A 20202-nucleotide genomic window follows, 5' to 3' on the forward strand; every position below is an offset into this window, starting at 1 on the left:
TTTGAGCTGAGCTACAAATTCAGTTCCCTGAGGTAATTTAGCATATATTTCTTTAGAAATCCCAATTTATCCTTCTAGGTCAATTTGGTTTTTAGCACCAATTGAAGTTAAATGCTTTGTGAGGCTAACACCTGGGTATATTTAAGAAGGCAATGCACTCATCTTTTTAGACATTATGTTAATTTGGTATTTTAGAATACATAAAAGTAAATGGAAATATTCCAAAACATCCTGCCAAGTGTAGAAATTCCTAATTTACTCAGTGAGGACTGAAAGCTACAAATCCAGTAGTCACTTACAAGAAACTGGTCCTTGACTACTGAGGTAATGGCAATCAAAATTTCTAAAGCTTGAATGAAGTCTGGATATCGGATCACAGACTCCCCTTAGACCTTCGAGGTGGATTTCACTTCCAAATGCTGAAAATAATCCAATGGGAATGCTACCAGCTGTATGTTTAGAATTGAAACCACATTGGTCAGGTGTTTTCTGTGTGGATCGATGAAGCTATGATTTTTATTTTGTCTGGCAGGGAATGTGTGCATGCACAAATTTTCTGAAAGGTGATTTCAAGGGGAAGAGATGAGGTGGGACTTCAGTGAACTCAGTGGCAGAGCTGAAACTTAAAAGGGCAAAGAAGCATTGGCACCCACCTGCCCTTGACTTACTATCCTTAACTCCTGCTGGGAGGACAGACTGATTATTTCAGGCACTGCCTTCCTGTTCAGTAACTTCAGGTTACAAAAAAAAGATATAACTGCATGTTTAGAAATTAACAAAACCATGTGTCTCTCTATCCCACAAATTAACTGCTCTTTGCATGTCCTATAATTACTTCCCTAAGTGGTTGCTAGCCAGCACCTGAAGATACTTTCTTTGAAAGCTTGTGTAATATCTTTCTGTGGGTTCATTTGAAGTAAAGAAAGGGTTAATCAATGACCAGAAAACTTGCAGAAGGAATGTTATCCCTTCTGAAACAACAGCTCTATAAAAGAGAACCCATAAAACAGTGAGACGTTTAGCTGGCTGCTGATCTGGTTTTAGCAGGCAGACAACCAATTTTGGCATGGTCCTTGCAGAAGCCCAAGAAGAGGTTCTTTCCCTCAGGGAACATATCCGTTCTCAGACTGAGTTCTAGTGTCCCCTTTCCCCTTCCATCTGGATAGTTCTTACCAACTGAGCTAGATGGTTTCAGTGCTTACTCTCAGGTAAAAGTTAAATATGACTTGTGAAAAAAAGTTACAAAAGAGTGGATATTATTATATTTTTCAAAATAAAAACTGTTTTAGAGTCCTGGGGATCCAATACCTGAAGGCATAATTTTTACTTGTGTCTCTCCCAAAAGCCGTATTTAAGGTAATAGTCCTTGAAAGTGCTAGTGCCTTTCTGAAGTCCTGTGGACTTCTTCAGGCATTTTGGTCAAATCAGTTGCTTTGGTTTTGTCTCTTTTCTAGGATTTGTGAAATGGAAATAACTTCACTCACTTTTAAAAGTCAGGGTTTTTTTAGACACCGTTTAAGGGCACAGAATTCAGTGCCAAGTATTACTTTTCTTTGTTAATATTAATGTCTGATACCAGAAGGCCATTCTCGTAAAACAAACTGCTTGAAGATTTCTACTCCCCTTCCCTTCTCTGTACAAGCACAAGTACCCTGCTCATTCTTGCTATTACATTGTAAGAAACTAAAATTTTCATGAAAACTCTCTTTAAATTAATTCAAATAGCTCATACAAAAGTTATATGACCTATTACTCTAGTGTCACTATTAAATGCCATTAGTGTCACTGCTATTCATGGAGGCATGATGCGATGCAAAAAACCAATTTTATCCATGTTCCGACCTAATCCAACTATAGATATGTTTCTGCAGTCTTTTTGTCTCTATGAGATGAGACTTTCACTGCCCCCCATTCAAAAAATTGGAAGCATTGTCTTCTTGTGCAGCTATGCAAATCATAGTTATTTTTCTCCTGACTAAAATATTGTTTGATTTTCTGAGATGTGACATTATTAATGATGATGAAGACATGACAAAAATAATGAATATATAGTCTGTTATCAAAAAGACATTGATATTGGGACAGAAACAGAACAAGCTATCATTTCTTTATCATTTCTTTCAAGGGGATGTTCAACAACATTCCCACTATAAAGACACAAAAGAAGGCTTCCAAGCTTCAGCTGGTGCACAATAGAAGAAGCTGCCATTGCTCAGATATTTTGCCTTTTCAATAGTGTCTCTTCTAGTGAAATATGCTAGATATTTTATATAACAAAGGAATGACAAGTAGAGAAAATCCCACCACAACAACCATCTAACTAAAGACAAGCAAAGCACACCAATTAAAAGTATGAGATAAAAATGGAGCAGAAATAAAATCCTTCAGACTGATGCTTTCATTTAACATATTCTTGCATGTTCTGTGACCTAGCTTTACATACAGTTAGTAAATAATCCATGTATTCTTGATGTCTTTTAACTTTATTTTTTATCTCTTCAAAAATGCTGACTTTGTTGGGATGCTGAAAATAGTACTTGATCTAAGTGACTGTGAGATTAATTTTTCATTAAGAGATGAGTATTTAGTATTTTCTTTTTAATAACTTGATAAATTCCACTTGATAAGTGCATTCTGTACCTTGTGTCAGAATTTATTTTTATTGCAGGTAACCATACTGTTATCTGAAATTTATAATGGCATATTTCATGTTACGAAACCTATGTTTCATGTTATCTACTGGGTAGTCTTGGTTTCCAACAAAAAGTTAAACATTTGCAACATTCAGAGAAGGGATATTATGCAATAAAGCACTTTCTCATAACAAGCTAGTGGAGAAAAAGTGCATTTTGCAAATTTTGTCTAAAATATTCTGATCAATAGTACCAAATTAATCTCTAGTAATAGGAAAGTGTTTGGGGGCATGCCAGTAATGAGGATGCAAGAAAGGGGATGGTCTGGCTCAACAAAGGTTTGCAGTTTTATACACATGGTTATGTAAGAGACCATGGTTATATGGCAGACCAATGTGATTTCTTTTTTCAAGGTGGCCTATTTGAAATTGCTTTGAAATTTCAAAAGTTTTTTTGTATGACAAAGTGTTAGGTTACAGGTATAATAAAAAGAATTCAGAATAAGGAGGGGAAACTCACAAAATAAAAAAATTATTTTGCAATATTTTGACTGAAAAAGGCAAAGTAGCAATTTTTGACTAAAAAAGCCAATGTATCAAAAGCCCTTTGAGAGATAAAGGAAAAGGAAGTAGCAGAAGGCTTTTTACTTCTTAATATGAAATTAAGATGTCAGGCTTGAAGTCCCTCAGGGATTTTTGAGCCCTTATTTTAAAAAAAAAGATATACTGAAAAACTGGAGGAAATCGGAGGGGTCATTAAATATTAGTCAAAGAATGAAGAAAAAACCTTATATAGATTTAAAGTGCATGGCTAACAGCTGGAAAAAAAGTGTGGTGGGGTAATGAAATCTGGTCACCATTGTTTTTCATTGCCTCAGGCTTGGTGAGCACTTGACATGTAAATCACCCTCTCTTTGTACAACTTGTTTTTAATATTGCTGCTGTTATTGTCTTCTCTCATTGCTGTTCCCAGTAAATTGTTCCTGTGATCTTTGACTTTAGAATTTCCTACTACGAGGAGTGGAGGTGAGTGCCAATGAGAGCTCTATATTGGGACTTACCATTCTTAAACCACAGTCTTACATTTCAGTCATGATATTAAACATGAATTATCATGTTACACCTAGATAAAATCGTGTGTTTTGTATGTGCCCAAGCCCAGGTGCCCTATAGAAACAGCATGGTTGACATGGGCTGCATGAAAATCACAGTACAAGTTATTCTTCTAGGGTAGGTTAATGTCATATGTGCATCATACATACCTTGGTTGTCTATCTATATACAACCTGAAAAGGGAGTAACAGAAAAATGTAACATCTGTCAAGTAAGTGTAGGTGAATAACCTAGTTATTAGTAGAAACAGTCAGCATTAGAAGGAGTGCACATTTTAATGAATCAGAACAGAAGAGAGAGTGAATGGGAACCGGGCATATAACAAAGCATTTGGTGTGGTCTGATGTTTCTCCCTTCCAAAAGGAGCTGTGGAAGGTGCCATAAATAGAAGCGTGGAATCACAGGATATCTCAAATTGGAAGGAACTGACAAGGATCATCAAGTCTGACACCCTGCTCCTTGTGAACTACCTCAAACTAGATCATGTGGTGAGGAACATCATCCAGATGCTCATTGAAGACATTTTGACAAGGCTGGTGCCACAACTGCTTCCCTGGGGAAGCGGACCAACATCCTTCTCAGTGAACCTTCCTCTAAAATTAATTGTGAACTTTCTCTGATGCATTTTTATTCCATTTCCTCATGAAAGGAGATAAGTGGTGAACTTAGACCCCTCCCCTGCTCCCCCCTCCACCCCTTCTCCTTAGGAAGCTGTAAACTGCCATGGGGTCATCTCTCAGTTTCTCTTTGTCAAGCTAAACAAAACAAATGGCCTCAGCCATTCCTCATAAGTCTTGCCCTTGAGACTTCTCACAATCCTCGTTGTCCACCTCTGTAAACATTTCAACACTTTGACTGTTTTGAATTGCTTTAATTTTGTACCTTATGGCAATTTTTTTAGTCCTGGGGCAGTGCAGAATCTATACATGGCTTTAACCAATAGAAGTAGAGTTATTTTGAATATGAAGTGGAACAGAATTATTTCTGTTGTTAGGAGTATTTTGATAATAGCAAAAATGCATTCTTGCAACAGGACTCCGGGTCTGATTTGAACAGTCTTATGATGAACCCATTTGAAAAGACCTCCAAACAAACAAAAAACCCTTTAGTAACAGCAGTGATAAGCCAAGAAAATACTACAGACAGCTAAGTTTTGTATGGCACATGTGAAATAAGAATAGAGATAGATATAGGCATTAATTTTCCTATGCAGCTCAGCTAGCACATGGGAAATTAAGCTTACAGTTCCAATGCACATTATTTCCTCTTTAAATTGTTTCAAATTCATTTGTCCATGTTTCCCCTTACTAGCTCTGTGAACCACAGTGCCACAAATTGAAAAGTCTGAGTGTAGCAGAGAAGCTGATTTATATATTCTCTTGCTGCTATCTGTCTCACTGCATCACTTGAACAAATATGTGTCTTGCAGAAAAAGAAGACCACTCATCCCTAAAGATTGGTAGCTTAAGCTCAGAGATTCAGAAAAAAAAATGATTTGCAATACACACTCATATCTGGTCAGACACAAACTGCTTAGCTTGTGAAGCCTTGCCATCATTGATTTTCAGGCTGGAGTATTAGGTCACAATGGTTTATTTATACTTCTCATTTGATTTTTTCTTTTTTTAATTCAGACAGAAGGCAGATTTCTGTCTGATGCACCAGTGTATAACCACAGGTACATCTACCAGAGAACTGGAAAATTTACTACCCCTTCCTTCCTTCCTTCCTTCCTTCCTTCCTTCCTTCCTTCCTTCCTTCCTTCCTTCCTTCCTTCCTTCCTTCCTTCCTTCCTTCCTTCCTTCCTTCCTTCCTTCCTTCCTTCCTTCCTTCCTTCCTTCCTTCCTTCCTTCCTTCCTTCCTTCCTTCCTTCCTTCCTTCCTTCCTTCCTTCCTTCCTTCCTTCCTTCCTTCCTTCCTTCCTTCCTTCCTTCCTTCCTTCCCCCCTTCCTCCCTCACTCCCACCCTCCCTCCCTCGCTTCCCCCCTTCCTCCCTTCCCAGAAAATGTTGTTTCTCAAAATGTTGTTTCTCTACATTTAGAAACCATTTGAAAGAAGACAGAAATGCACTCAAGGAGCAGAGTCAGCCCCTAGCTGTGGGGTCCTGGCACAGGAGCAGCCAAAGCAATTTCAATGTCAGGTGACACCACCCTGTCTCAGAGCTGAACCAAGGGACCAGCAGCTTCCTATTTCATGAACCCTTGTCAATTTACTCTATAGCTATTACAGGAGACCAGCCTGTATCATTTAACCTTTCTTTCCTCCTGCCAAGTTGGAGAGCTCTGAATTTTCTTGTGTTTCCTGCCATCTTTGACCTACAAATTGTTGTTTTTGTAACTTCACAAAAACTACAGAAAGCAGCAGTTTAGGGAAGACCCAGTATCAGGTTCCAACTGTGAAGGCACGTTTGCTTTGATGAGACTAGTTTAAAGCAATAGTGTATTGTACAAATGGGCATGAAAAGGGTTTTTTTAAAAAGTTACACATTGAACAGAATTAGGAAAACAATTTCCAACTCCTGTCTCAAACACACACCATTGCTCATTCCTGTCAACTATACAGAAATATAACAGGAGAAAGTCCCAATTAGGCTAATGTTAGCTGCAGAGATGGCTGGATACTTGAGAAATAACTTGAGAAGATACTTGAGAAATAATCCCTTCCGCAGTTGTTAGGCACCCCTCCAAATCCCCACAGCTTTCAAATTCCAAAAGGCCTGCATAGGAGCAAATTCCACTACAAACAATACTCAAAAGGTCAACCACATCACAGCATGAGTTAAAAATCAGCATGCTTTTCAGAACTATTTCTCCAAAGTGGATCTAAGTAGATGGATAGTCACATGCCGCTGAGGGAAGAACAGTACCTCCCTTCAGAGGAGGAAAAAAGTAACACTACCTATAATGCCTGATATGTTCACATTGCTCAGCTTGCTAAGGCCATCCCCTGACCTGGAAAAACTTTTTAGTGGTAACTCTTTGCTAGAGGTAATTTGCCCAGTAATCTACTATGGGAGGGTTTTGTCCCTATTTTCCTCTTTTTTTCCCCCTTTTCTTTCTGTTTGACTTTTTCTTGTTTCAATTTTTGCAAACAGTTCTGCCAAAGAGAGAGAAAGAATCTAATGACGTGTGAGCAAGTATATTTCCTGACTTCTTGATACATCTTCATCTTACTGTTTTCACTTCATTAGCACTAAGTGTTTTCTCCTCCCCCTCTTTTGGCTGGTCTCACCATGCTGTGGCGAAGCAAATTTAGTATGAGACTCCTGCTCCAGAGATCTTCATCTGTTGGGCACAAGCAAATACCTTGAAATAAGAAATTCAGAAGAAGAGAAATTTAAGTACTGTCAGCAGAGATCAGAAATGACACTGACAAAATCCATGTATTGGATGACACTTGAGCAAAAACTACATAATCAGATAAGTGAAAAGAAATTAGGGAGATGAAAAAGTTATTTGAGTATATTTAGGATGTGCCAGAACAGGAATCTTGTCTTAATAGAAAATATTTTTTCTGTAAATGATTTACACATGAGAAAAACCCAACACCAAAAGAGACTTCAAACAGCTAAATGACATCAGAAATTTAGGACAGTGGAATAATTTGGCTAGGATTACAGTTGCTGTGTTTTTCTTTCATTTATACCATTAACAATTTAAAAGGAAGAGTCAGACATCTAGAAAAAATAAAAAGGGACAACATAACAGGTTAAAAAGCCTTCTGTATTTGTGTCTGGCCTCCCTTTTCTACTATAAAAAATGGCACATCACAAAAACCTGCTATCAGTGCATTTAAATATCTCCAGCGTAATTAAAATCTATTTTAAACAAATTTGCAGATGCAGAATCTTCATCTGTACTTGACTGAGACATTTGTGTCTCCTCAGAATTCAATATATAGTGTAAATCACCGTGAAACACATTTATAGCTACCAATAGTATTTGAAAGATAATTGCAGATTCTAATAATTTGATCTAGTTCAGAATTTTCTGGAAAATAAAGCAGCATTCCATAAACAAGTTATGAGGATTTGGGTCAATTACTGGGTTATCTTTTGCGAATGAAAGAATCATATTAAATTGTTGTGATCTGTAAAATAACTATAGATATAACAGATATACTGCTGTACTACATATTACTGCTCTAGTTCTTTACTTAAAACATTTTGAATATGGCTGAACTATGTCAGATAAAAGACCTCAAACAAACAAGCAAAAAGCCCCAAACACAAACCCCAAACCAAACAACAACAACAAAACCTTGCACATGATAGATTTTCTGTGTACAGTTTGTTTAACTCAAAAGCTGGTCAAGAACCACTAGGAATATTTGGCTGCTATATGTCTTCACTTGACAGAAATTAATTTCTTTTGGCAACTGAAATTGATAAAGGATATCAACTCTAATGGAAAATCTCTCTTTTCTGACATTGTCTTGTGCATCTTTTATAAAAATATTAAATTCATTGCCCCTGTTCAAACCAGACTACAATTTAACCAATGCATGATAACCAAGATTATATGAAGAAGAAATCCTGAATGCACCAGCTATTTCCTGCAACTCTTCTGACCAACCAGCATAATTCCTGTTAGTTTTGAGTTTACATAGCTGCTAAAACAAGAGCATGACAGATAAACATACAGGAGATATGGACTCTAAGGTGCCACTCTAGGGAAGAAGGTCACATAACATATTTGTTGCAGATATGATGCTTCTTTCAGAAAGACTTTTATTACCAGTTTTTATTTAAACAATCATTTACTACTGTTCACCTGAATAGAAATATCACCTCTAGTTTTTTTTTCTTTTACTCTTCATGTTGTTGGCAGTGTCATTTCCAGTGTCATTTTGATATCTTAGTTGAGTTTCAAATTCTTTGAATTTGCATTTGCATGGGACAGAAATAATTGATCTGTGCTACCCTAAACTTCAAATGTTGCACTTTATGCCTAAAGTGCATTTTTTTGCACTGTCTATTTTTAATTCCTTATAGCTTTGTTCTTTCATGCAAATTAGATTTGATGAGAAGGTTAGGTACAAGCAATCAAAGTCAACCTGTCAGAACCACAGTTGTGTCAACTGACTTGACCAGCAGAAAGTTTCTGACAGTTTCAAGACAGAAAATAAATTTATTTATTCTTTTACACTGATAGGTTCTCCAACTAGATGGATTTGTTCTGACAATTTCCACATTTCAGGGTGTATCACAATAGCATTAGTGTTATATATTTTTGCAAAGCATTTAGCAGCATGAGACAAAGAACTTAATGAACTGGCAAAATTAATAAATAGCAGCATCTGCTGTGGGTTTTTATGTTGGATTTGTATAAGATCTCTCACTAGAATTATAATCAAATGCATGTGATATTTTTTTATTGTCTTGAATAAATTTTTATTGTCTTAAATAAATTCAACTTCTAGCAATAAATGCTTTAACTTACTACTCCTATTCTGACTCTGGTTCTTTTTGTTTGTAAACTTCTAAGAGCATCTGTCACCTCTGATTTTCATGATTTTCATGGTTTCAAGTCTTTAGATTTTAAACAGACATGATTATAGAGTTAAGGATTATTATAAAGTTAAGGATGAGGGGATGATAAATTTACTTAGAAAGTTCCCAAAGGGTAACAGCAATGATTATTTGTCCCATCATAAACTGTTTGGGTTTTAAATTGGTGTGGAGTAAACAGCCTCAAGAAGTCTCTCAGTTAGAGTGATCTGAAGATCTATGGCACAGCTCTTTCCATCCTTCACTCAACACATCCCTGTAACATCCTAAGGGATGCTGAAGGCAGACTTACCACTGCCATGGTTTTTATTCAACCCTAAGGCTTATATTCAAAGCCCAAAAGAATCTTTGTGATCACTTTGTAAACACTTACTTGGTACACATGTTCACCAGCTTGGTTGCTGGTATTCCAGAAGTATTTGGGAGTTGTCATGAAACAACAGAAGTAATTTTGATGTCTTAATAGTTCTCATGTTAAAAGACAATCAGAATAAACTAACCTGATTATTACCTCTGTGCTGAAAGATATTTGTGTAAGTTGAGCAGCTCCCAAAGTAGGATTTTCCTATTGATTCATTAACTGTAAAGTGAAATCAAAGACTCACAAAATGATTGAGGCTGAAAGAGGCCTCTGGAGAACCAACTGCTGCTAAAGCAGGAGCACCTAGAGCAGGCTACCTTGGACTCTGTCTAGTCAGCTTCTGGGTGTCTTCAAGGATGCAGATTTCAACACCCGCCTGGCAAACCGTGCTAGTGCTTAGTAAACCTGACAATATAAAGTGTTCATATAGTATCCCCTGTCTATCTTGTGATCTTCTGCACCACTGGAAAGTGTTTGGCTGCATCTTCTTCTCACCCTCTCTCCAGAGATTAATATACACTCGAAACCCCTGCCACAAACGTTCTCTTCTCCAGGCTAAACAGCCACTGCTTTATGGAATAGTCTTAGAAATTCTTGTCCTCTGCATTTAGAGTAAGAAACTGGGTTGAAATTTCTCTGCAGCCAAGTCAAGAGTATCTGGCCTCCAGCCTACAATCTCCTCCAATAACAATAAACACAGACTGCAACATGTCACTTTATCCCACAGGCCCTATTGCACACACTTGGGGCCTAAGCAGATGCAACGAGGGCTTACATTACATACTTGCCTGCATGATTTGGAAGGCACTTGCAGAAACATGTGAATGGAACATGGAATGAAGAAGGCATCTGTATAGGTAAGATAGTTATGTATGAACACCAACGCAATTGCAGTTTTGTATGAACAACAATCAAATAACTGTTACATGACAAGAAGGAATTACTACAACTCTTAAGTAACACATTGCTGCCATATCATTAGAAAAGCTGATTCCTATTGGATTGTTTGATTAATATTTATTGTGGTAAATAACCAGCAAGGTATTGACTAGCAGTCCTTTCAGCCATGTATCTTCAGGAAAAGTGCCATTTAAGAGAAAGATAGGAGTAACATACCTCAGTGCAGGTAAGTAGACTGAGAAATGAGAAAACAACAAGTATACTTTCTTAGGAATCTTCTGGAGTACAAGAGAATTGATTCTTAGACCCCAAGGATAGAAATACTAGTACGGATTCACAGTCATGGGCAATGCAAAATACTGAAATAAAACTATATAGAGTCATAGCTCCTGCCAGTGCACAGCCTTAAAGCTGAAATGGGACAAAAATACCTCACTTATTAAATGGCTTTTGATCTGGGGAAAAATGGGAGAGGGAAAAAACCCCTACAACTGGTCCGAGATACAAAATGAGCTTTTTGTTAAAGCAATCATCAAAAATGGGCTCTTTTTTTGCACTTGAAGACTGGAAACATATTACTAAAAAGCTGCAAAAAAATATTACAAAAAATAAAGGGACAGGTTCTAGCAGGAATATGATTCTATGGAGTCATTTCATTAAAGGAGTGTTTATAAGCAAAAAGAGGGGAAAGAAATATAATTTAGGTACCAAAAAGAGCCTAATTTATGACTGCTAGACAAATTACTTCTTGTGCAGAAAAAACCCAGATGGATGAATGTACAATTATGTCCATCAATGTCACTTTATTAGAAAGTGGGGGAAAAGGGCAAATCGTACAAGTAACATTATTCAGGGCCAGCAATTTTCTCAGAGGAAAATACTCCTGATGATTTCAAATGGGCAGTTTGAGTCTTGTTAACTAATGTAATTTCACACCAGTTGTTGTAGTAACTTTTTAAAACTTCATTTCCCATTGCAAGCATTTTTTCAATAGAATAGAGCAACTTTTTTTCTAGAGCAAACTGCAATGAAGAGTAACTTGGCTAATGATAAAATAACCTCACCACTGGTGACAGAAAATTTCAAATGCCTTCATCTGTATTCTGATAAAGTTTAAGATCCTCTTGTGATTCTATTAGAAATACTGCTTTCAAAGTTTTAACATTCATTTTCCCAGTGACAATTTATATATATTTTAATATATGTTCACACATATTATACAGCTTAGAGGAGGAAAAACTAAAAAAGGAAAATTTTCAGTTTTCAATAATCTGTATTTACATCCTTGCAATTCTTATGTAAATATGTTGTTATATCCTTTGAATGCAACTCCCTGCAAAAAGTACAAGCCTCTGCTTTTTCACAGAATTGGCAATGGGTTATTTATCCACAGAGCCAGCCTTCCTTTGTTGCAGTTGCTGCTGTTAGCAATAAAGGCTGTCCAACAGCTTCTTGATTACATTATTCTTTGCAAAAATAAACACTGCTGTAATAGCATGACCTGAAAGTATGATGTGAATTTGCTTTTAAACTCCCTAGTGACATTAAGAATGGTAAATTTGGGATAGGGAAAAGCATAGTATAAAAAGAGGTGTAAAATAGTAAAGACCATAAAAATATTCCTCATGGAAGAGTGTCCTATGAAGTCTCATGAAGGGCAAGCTAGCAAATTTTTATTTTCTTATTCATACATTTAAATCCCTGTTTTTCATATTTCCCCTCCCCTTACACAGTGGATTGGTCAAAGGGCACAAGGAGGGAAGTATTGATTTTCTTATCACTGAGTCTATAGAAAGCAATCATATTACACTACTCATTGACTAAGCAAAAAAATTACGTATTTTTAAAATATCAGGAATGTATTTTACCCTTTTTTTGAAGCTAAATAAAACCATGGCAGTCAGTGCAAAATTTGATGCTATAGAAGCAATGACATCTCATTGGTGGAGTCTAAAGTCCATTCTTATCCCATCAGACTAAGTTAAAAAAGAGCAGGAAGACTAGTACTATAGCTTTAGGAGAATTAGCAACTTGTGGAATGAGAGGATATGTAAGACTGGGAAGTGGGTTAAAAATAGCAGCAAGCTAGCCTAGGTCTCCTTCACTGTTAGGTCTCCTACACTTCAAAAGAAAACACTGTAAATCTTCCTCGTGAGAAAGAATTTAAGGAAGGAGAAGTGGGAAAGTTGCCTGCTGTGTTAATAATGAGATTGGTCACATGGAACTCTTTGAACTTCAGGACTGAGAGCTCATGGGTGATAATTAGAGAACAAGTCAACAAAGGAAATTTTGTTGTTAATGTCTACTACAGGCCATCTGAAGGGAGATGAGGAGTCTGTTTGTCAACCTTGGGAATCCTCCTGCTTGCAGGCCGTGAGCCTGGTAGGGGACTTAAACCAACTGTAACATCTGGCAAATTGGCCCAACAAACTGCTAGTAGTCCAGGAAACAGATCCATTGAGGATAGCTTTCTAGAATGGGTGATGGAGACTCCAACCAAAGAACATTAATTTTGGGATCTGTTGCTCACTATCGCAGAAAGACTTATGTGAAAGGTCAAGACTGTAGGTAGTCTGGGCTGCAGTGATCATGCCCTAGTGAAATTTTGTCATTGCTAACAGCCAATATGGCTTCACTAAGGGGGAAATGTGCCTGACGAATTTGGTGGCCTTCTACAGTGAGGTTAGAACATTTGTGGATGAGGGAAGTGTGACTGATGTCACAATCGTCAGTCAGCCTTTAACTGTGCAGAGCATTTCACACAGTCCTTCACAACATCCTTGTCTCAACATGGATTTGACAGGGAGAGCACTCAGTGGATAAGGAATTGGCTGGTTGATGTGACTCACAGAGGTGTGGTCAATAGCTCTGTGTCCAGGTGGAGACAACTGATAACTGGTGCCCCTTAGAAGCCTGCATTGGGACCAATATCTTTTAATATCGTTCTCATTGACATGGACAGAGGGATCGAGTGCACCCTCAGCAAGTTTGCTCCTGACACCAAGCACGTGGTGCAGTTGACAGGCTGTGGAGAAAGGATGCTATCCAGAGGGACCTGGATGGGCTGGAGATGTGGGCCTGTGGAACTCATGAAGTTAAACCAGGTAAGTGCAAGGTCCCACACCTGGCTCAGGGCAATCCCAATCACAAATACAGGCTGGGCAGAGAATGAATTGAGAGCAGCTGTGAGGAGAAGGATTTGAGAGAGCTGGTGGATTCAAAAATTAATATGAGCTGGTAGCGTGTACTCCCAGTTCAGGAGGCAAACCATGTCCTGGGATGGTCCAAAGCAGCGTGGCCAGCAGGGCTCTGGTGAGAACCCATCTGGACCAATGTGTCTGGTTCTGGGGTCTGCAGCACAAAAAATACCCACCTGCTCTAGCGGACCAAGAATAAGATCAGAACATCTACCATTTGAGAATGGGCTGGGAGAGTTGGGGCTGTTCAGCCTGGAAGAGAGAAGGCTCCAGGGACACCTCAGAGCAGCTTTCTGGCACTCATAGGGGCACTACAGGAAAGATAAGGAGGGGCTATTTATCAGGGCATGAATTGACAGGACGAAGAGTAATATATTTAAATGGACAAAGAGTAGGTTTAAATTAGCCATTGGGAAGGATTTTTTTTTTTACTCTGAGGGTGGTGAGGCACTCTGCCCACAGAAGCTGTGGATGCCCCATCCCTGAGAGTGTTCAAGGCCAGGTTGGATGAGATTCTGGATGTGAGCCTGGTCTAGTGGAAGGTGTCCTGATCATGACAGGCAGGGTGGAACCACATTGTTGTTGAAGTCCCTTCCTACCCAATGATTCAATGATTCTAGGAGTCTAATTTCCTGCCAAAGTCAGAAGCAGATGCAAAGCACATGCTTCTAAACCCAACCCACCCTCTAGAAAAACAAGAGAACAAAGTTGCATTCAAGTTCTTTATGTTTCCCAGAGAAGATAAAACACCTGTGCTTAAGCCTTAATAAGGAGCAATAAGACCTAATAGGAATGGATTTCAGAGAAAATTTGCTGGTAGCCTGACATCCATACTGTAAGCTAGAGGAGTAATTTCTAGAGACTAGCTGTAGTTTTGTTCCATGGATTACAGATTTAACTATTGTGAACCTGCAGAAGCCACAAATATGCAGAGCAACTACTTTGACATTGCTTTTTATCTACCATTATTCACCACAGGCAGACTTTGAGAATGAAGGAGGAGCTTCCACAGAGCTCCCACTACCCACTCACATGTAAATAATATCCAAGAATATGTCAATAAGATTAATTAAATCCAGGAGATAGTAGGAGAATTTTTACGCAACTTTACTGCTTTACAATGTTTATGTTTCATTTTAGTGAATTAAGTAGCAAAACTCACACATGAATAATCATGTAGGCATGCTAATACCCAAGGCAAAAAGGACATACGATGTTTGTATCTGAAATAAAGCTAGGCTTTGACAGGAGGCTTTTATGTACAATGCAGCGGTAATACAAATAATGCAGTGGACTTAATTATCACTCAGCACAGCTGCAGATTTAGATACCTACTCCTAATAGTCTCTAGTTCATATAGGTTTTACAAACTTAACTACACCTTACAAATTTTCAAAGATATATCTGATTAGGAGATGAGATCACAAGCCTAGCAGGCTATTAAAGAACATAAATCAATCTCCATTTTTTAAAAATTAGATATTTTCTTTATTCTTTAAGCAAATCCCTTACAATCATGAGAGAAGGATGGTAGAAAGAATTCTAATTTTTCGAAGTTCAACCTTCTTTTAATGTTACTGTCATGATTCATTTTTCTAGGGATTTTCACACCACTTGACATGCTTACATAATCCTTCTAGGTCAAATTCAGTTTTTATTATCTGCAGTAAATTATTAATAGTCCCTGACTCAATAAAAATCAATAGCAAAACTTTTATTTACTCATTTGGGCTTAGATTTTCATCTGAGTTTCCTTTACTTACATCTGCTGGAGGCACATCAGATTTAAAATCAGGTCACCAGAAGCAACTTAGCAGTTGTAGAAATGAACAGGTATCTGTGGTCATATGCAGTGTGTTCATTCTGCTGTTCATACTCTAATAGCATTTTACTGTTTAGTTGAATGTCATTAAAAGTCACCTCTTTCAACAACACAGAAAATAATTTATTTAAAATTTGAAAGAGCCATTTACACAATTAAAAATTAACATTAAACAATCCATACATTTCTTATATGCCAAACATGATTACAATTTTCGCTATTTAAACAAATTATGTATTAAATCAGATCTCTTGGGGAAAAAAAAATCACTGATGTAAAATATGTGATAGCTACACCTGAAATATATTTGTGAAATTTTAAGAACTGCTTCTGCTTCAGACGAATGAAGTTCCACAAGAAGAGACTGAAATTATAAAAGGTCATCCTCTGATTGTTACTAGGCCATATATTTATTGCAATACTTGTACTAGCTTCAAGCTAGATTAACATAAACCAAATAACATTACCTGCAGATTTAGTAACTTGATATTCTGTTTTAATCTTTGCAAGTTTCATCTCATATTTGTTAAGCTTGTAAAGATAATTCGAGAGAGACAGAGACACACTGATAGATTGAAAGTGAGAGATAACACATTGGCCCTCTGGGAGCAGGGGGAGGGACAAAAATAAAAGCACTGCCTAAAAATTTGTTCTACTGAGCTCCTTCTGGTTGATGGTATACTCTTCAACAAATATCAGAAAGTGCCTTCTATTGCCTGGCTACTCACCTACTGTTACTGTGGTTGCTTCTGTATGAAAACTATTGCAGAGCATTTCCTACTTGCTAACAGCAATCCTATGATACAAGCAAGCCACAAACCGCCAACCTTTTCTTTCAGTTTTAATTCTATCTGTTTGTATTTCACATTTTTCACACTATACTAATCTTTTATTGTATGAGATCAAGCTACTTCAGCACAGTAGCAGTGGAGTTGTTGAGAAAAAAATGCGAAACATCTAAAACATAGATGGGCTTAGTTTTGGGCTTTACTAAATGTAAGGATCAAGTTGTTAAACATCTTGGTGAAAAATTTTCTAAAATAATGGAGAGAGGAAAAAGAATTCCCATTGCAAAGCAGGAAAACAGAAGGAAAATTTTAACTTCCACTCAAGATCCAGTAAGAACAAAAAAGTAAGAACAAACAATTTTTTATGCCCCTTGGGTTTGGTATGAAGTTCTACCAACACACAAATCAGAAAAAGTAATTTCTCTGCACAATCCTGAATCTACACCTTATACAAGTTTTTTTCCTATCAAAAATAGTAGTTGTTATTATGTTCTTTTTTTTTTTTACTCTAGGTAATAGATGAAGTAATTTCAATGATGAGGGTAGAAGAAACTCAGGGGTTTTTTTCCTAGTAATCAAATATTGGAGTCCTTATCAAAAACCTTATAAAAATTGTTTTACGTATTTTTAAAGTGATATTTCTCACCTGTCCATTGTCCTTTTTGCTACAGTATTGCTCAAAGAGAAATATCCTCCCCTGATGCAAGCACCTAGTCTCATTCAAGATTTATGACAGCTCAAAACATAAACAAGACACAGTGTGCATATTTCCCAGGTAGCCACATCCAAGAGTGCTCCTAATTATGGCCAGAATTTTAAATTTTTTACTCAAACACATCACAGCCAGCATCCAGAACATTCAGGAAAGGATGAGAAGTAACAAAGTGATACCCACAGGAGTGTGTCAATGCCAGAAACAGAAAACAGTAATAATCATGTTCAGTAAGGAAAAGGTAGGGGAAATCTGTGGGCAATATTCCTATTTCAAATCAGATCTTTCAAAGTCAGCTTTCCTGGTCACAGGTAAGAAGATTGGTAACGTTGCTCTTCCTGTTGCCATTAAAGCCGTTAAAGCCATTAAAGCCAAGGATTCAGGAAAGATCTGACAGCAGAGAGCATTAAAAAGGCATACAACTTGGAGTTTACAAATATCCTTCAAATGTGAAGTAAAATCAGATACTTAGGAAAAGACACATATATCAAAAGGAAAAAAAGCTACACAGATAAACAAACTATCTGTCTGGCATTTATCAAGTACAGCTTCTAAAATTATCCACCACATTTGAACTCATGTTCAAATACCAACAAATGCTGAACACGAAAATAATCCACAAAGACATGATCATACCTGTATTAAATGCACACCTGAAAAAAACAGAAAGACAAAAGCTTATACATCATGATCTTTCACTACATCATCCACATAAACTTGCCACAAACCTCTCTTTATTTCTCCACAAAAATAAGGTGTTTTTCCTTGGCAAAATAGCAGCATTGCATCTATATAATATGCATATTTAAGAACATGCAGTGGTCTACCATCACTATCATAAAATTTCTATGTATTCTGTTTTCTAAATGTTTTACTTAACTAAAATAAACTGTCCTTTACTTAGGCTGATTCTCAAAGCAACTGAAAGCCAATCTCCTTTTCATATTTCCTGCAAGTCCTAAATGTACTATCATTCACAATCAGAAGATGAGTGCAGTGTTAACAGCTTCTCTTAACATAAATTTGCAGCATTATTTGTGATATAGCACTGCCCTCAGATGAGAGTGCTATATCACCAAACAACCCCAAACCCAAACACAAATCATCTGCCTCCAGCATTTGGAAGAAGAAAGGGAATTCTGCTGTAATCAATATTCTTATCAGTTGCTATAGTAATGCTTGGCAAAAACACTGCATGAGAAATCTCCCTGAGAGTCTGGGAGACAGTTTTTACTCCTTAGCTTAATTGCTTCTTTGGTGATGCTTCTTGCTTCTTAGTTTGACTTGGTATCAGTTTTATGGCAAGACAACTGTAACGACTGAGTGTAATTACTAACCCAGATATTGTCCTGTACAGGAGCCGAGGATATCCAGTCTGCAAAAGTGAGAAGAGAGCATTTCAGAGTATAATTTTCCGTGAGCTTCTTCTGATTACTGTTTTTTACCTTGGCCACTGTTTTGGCCCACACATCCTTGTCTTCTTTGTAGTATGAGCACCAGGATTCATTAGGCTCAGTGTCAGGTACATCAGTTACTTTGTCTTGGCTCCTTTCTAGAGATAGTTCCTGCCAGTTCAGGTCACTGCCTCATCCAGTCACAAAGTCACACAATGTTAGCCATGGCATACAGTAAAATGCTTGATCTTGAGGAAGGTGTGGGAAATATAGAAAACAGAGGAAGAATACCCTTTCTTGGCAGCACATCCTGGCGTCTTCTCAAGTCACATAACTACAGCTTTTGGGTGCCTCTCTGGATCCTAGAACGTGAAAGTTTATTCCATGTGTGCACAGTGCTTTTAACATTTAGGATCCTATCTGTCACATGTAATGAAAATGGGTCATAATAATGCAGTGTGCACACACAGAGCTTGAAAGACGTGTCTTAGAGTTCTATAGAACTTATGGGCGGAAACTAAAAATATAACTACAGCACAGTCACTGCCAGCCTACTGTAAACATTAAACATGAGACTGTGAAAAGTAGGAAATCGGTGTAATATTAGAACAGTTCTGAGACATTAGCACCTGCTGTCTGCCTTCTTGCATTACACGGTATTAGCTACACTACACAGGGCTTTTGCTGTTTCCATTGCAGATATTTGTGTGCCAGAGGAGACTTGTGCAATGCACTGCTCAAAAGACAAAGTAACATGTCACTATGACTATTTTTGTATTAAGAGAGTCTGGTCTCTTTTCTAAAAAAGACCTTTTATTTGAACATCAATTAAGAAGAATGCTTTTAAAAATGGTATAAATCCTAAGATAAATAAGTGCAATGAACCAAATTAAATGAATTAAAGATAGAGATGTATAAACCAACCCCTTTTATGTCGCATATGAGAACTAGAACAGGATCCTAGAAACAGAATTCCATTAACTGGAAATAGTCTTACAATCTTTGGTTCTCTGCATACAGGAAGAAAAGTATCTAGCAAACTCAGTATGAATGTTTGTACAGTAACTTGCAAATCCCCAAATTATGAATTTGAAGATCAGCAGTAGAACCAGCCTACTGATTAAAGAGTTTAAAAGGTTTTGAGCTATGCCAGCACCAGTGTAGGAAGGCAGGCCTGGCAGCCATTAAGCTCTATATAAGCCATTAGAACAGAAGAGAAGGAGGCAGAAGGGGAATTATACTTGCTCTTTTGTATATTTTTTTAAATTTACAGCTTAAAATACCTTCTTTACTGTGATTTGTTTGTCTTTATCAATACAGAATAAAGCCTCACCTTTCACATAGTTCTGGGTATTTTTCATCTACCTGCCAATGGTCTGAAAGCAAAAAGCTCTGGTAACACTTTCAGGTTTTCAACTGCATGAATAGTTATTTGACAACTTCAGCAGTAGGAGTTGAGTACTGGTATGGTTGAAAAATCCTGTTGTCCAAGGTTAAATTTGAGTGGCAGTAGCAGAGTCAGAAAAGCTAAAAAAGTTTACCTAGGAATGCAGTTAAAAATAGACTGCTTTAAATAGACTAGTCAGACTTTGAGCCATTCCATTAGCATCACATATATATGCAGGGTAGCTCTACAGAAATTATCTGGATGGGGCAGGAGACGCCAAGGCCAGGTTTAAATAACATTTTAAACAGAAGACCTCTGATGTGAACAGCATCTTCTGACTGTAACATGTTATATGAGTAAGTCCTGAATAATGTAATTCTTCATCCAA

General features: G+C 37.3%; 1 long non-coding RNA gene across 1 annotated transcript; it reads right to left on the minus strand.

Annotated features, from left to right (window-relative positions):
- Positions 1-6961: 6961 nt before the first annotated feature.
- LOC143691999 (uncharacterized) lies at positions 6962-18405 on the minus strand. Its single transcript, XR_013179844.1, has 3 exons — positions 18371-18405; positions 17670-17686; positions 6962-7049 (listed from the first exon to the last, which is right to left on the minus strand). It is a non-coding gene; the product is annotated as an uncharacterized LOC143691999 (long non-coding RNA).
- Positions 18406-20202: the final 1797 nt, after the last annotated feature.

This window comes from Agelaius phoeniceus, chromosome Z, assembly GCF_051311805.1.
Source record: "Agelaius phoeniceus isolate bAgePho1 chromosome Z, bAgePho1.hap1, whole genome shotgun sequence".
NCBI classification, from domain to species: Eukaryota; Metazoa; Chordata; class Aves; order Passeriformes; family Icteridae; genus Agelaius; species Agelaius phoeniceus.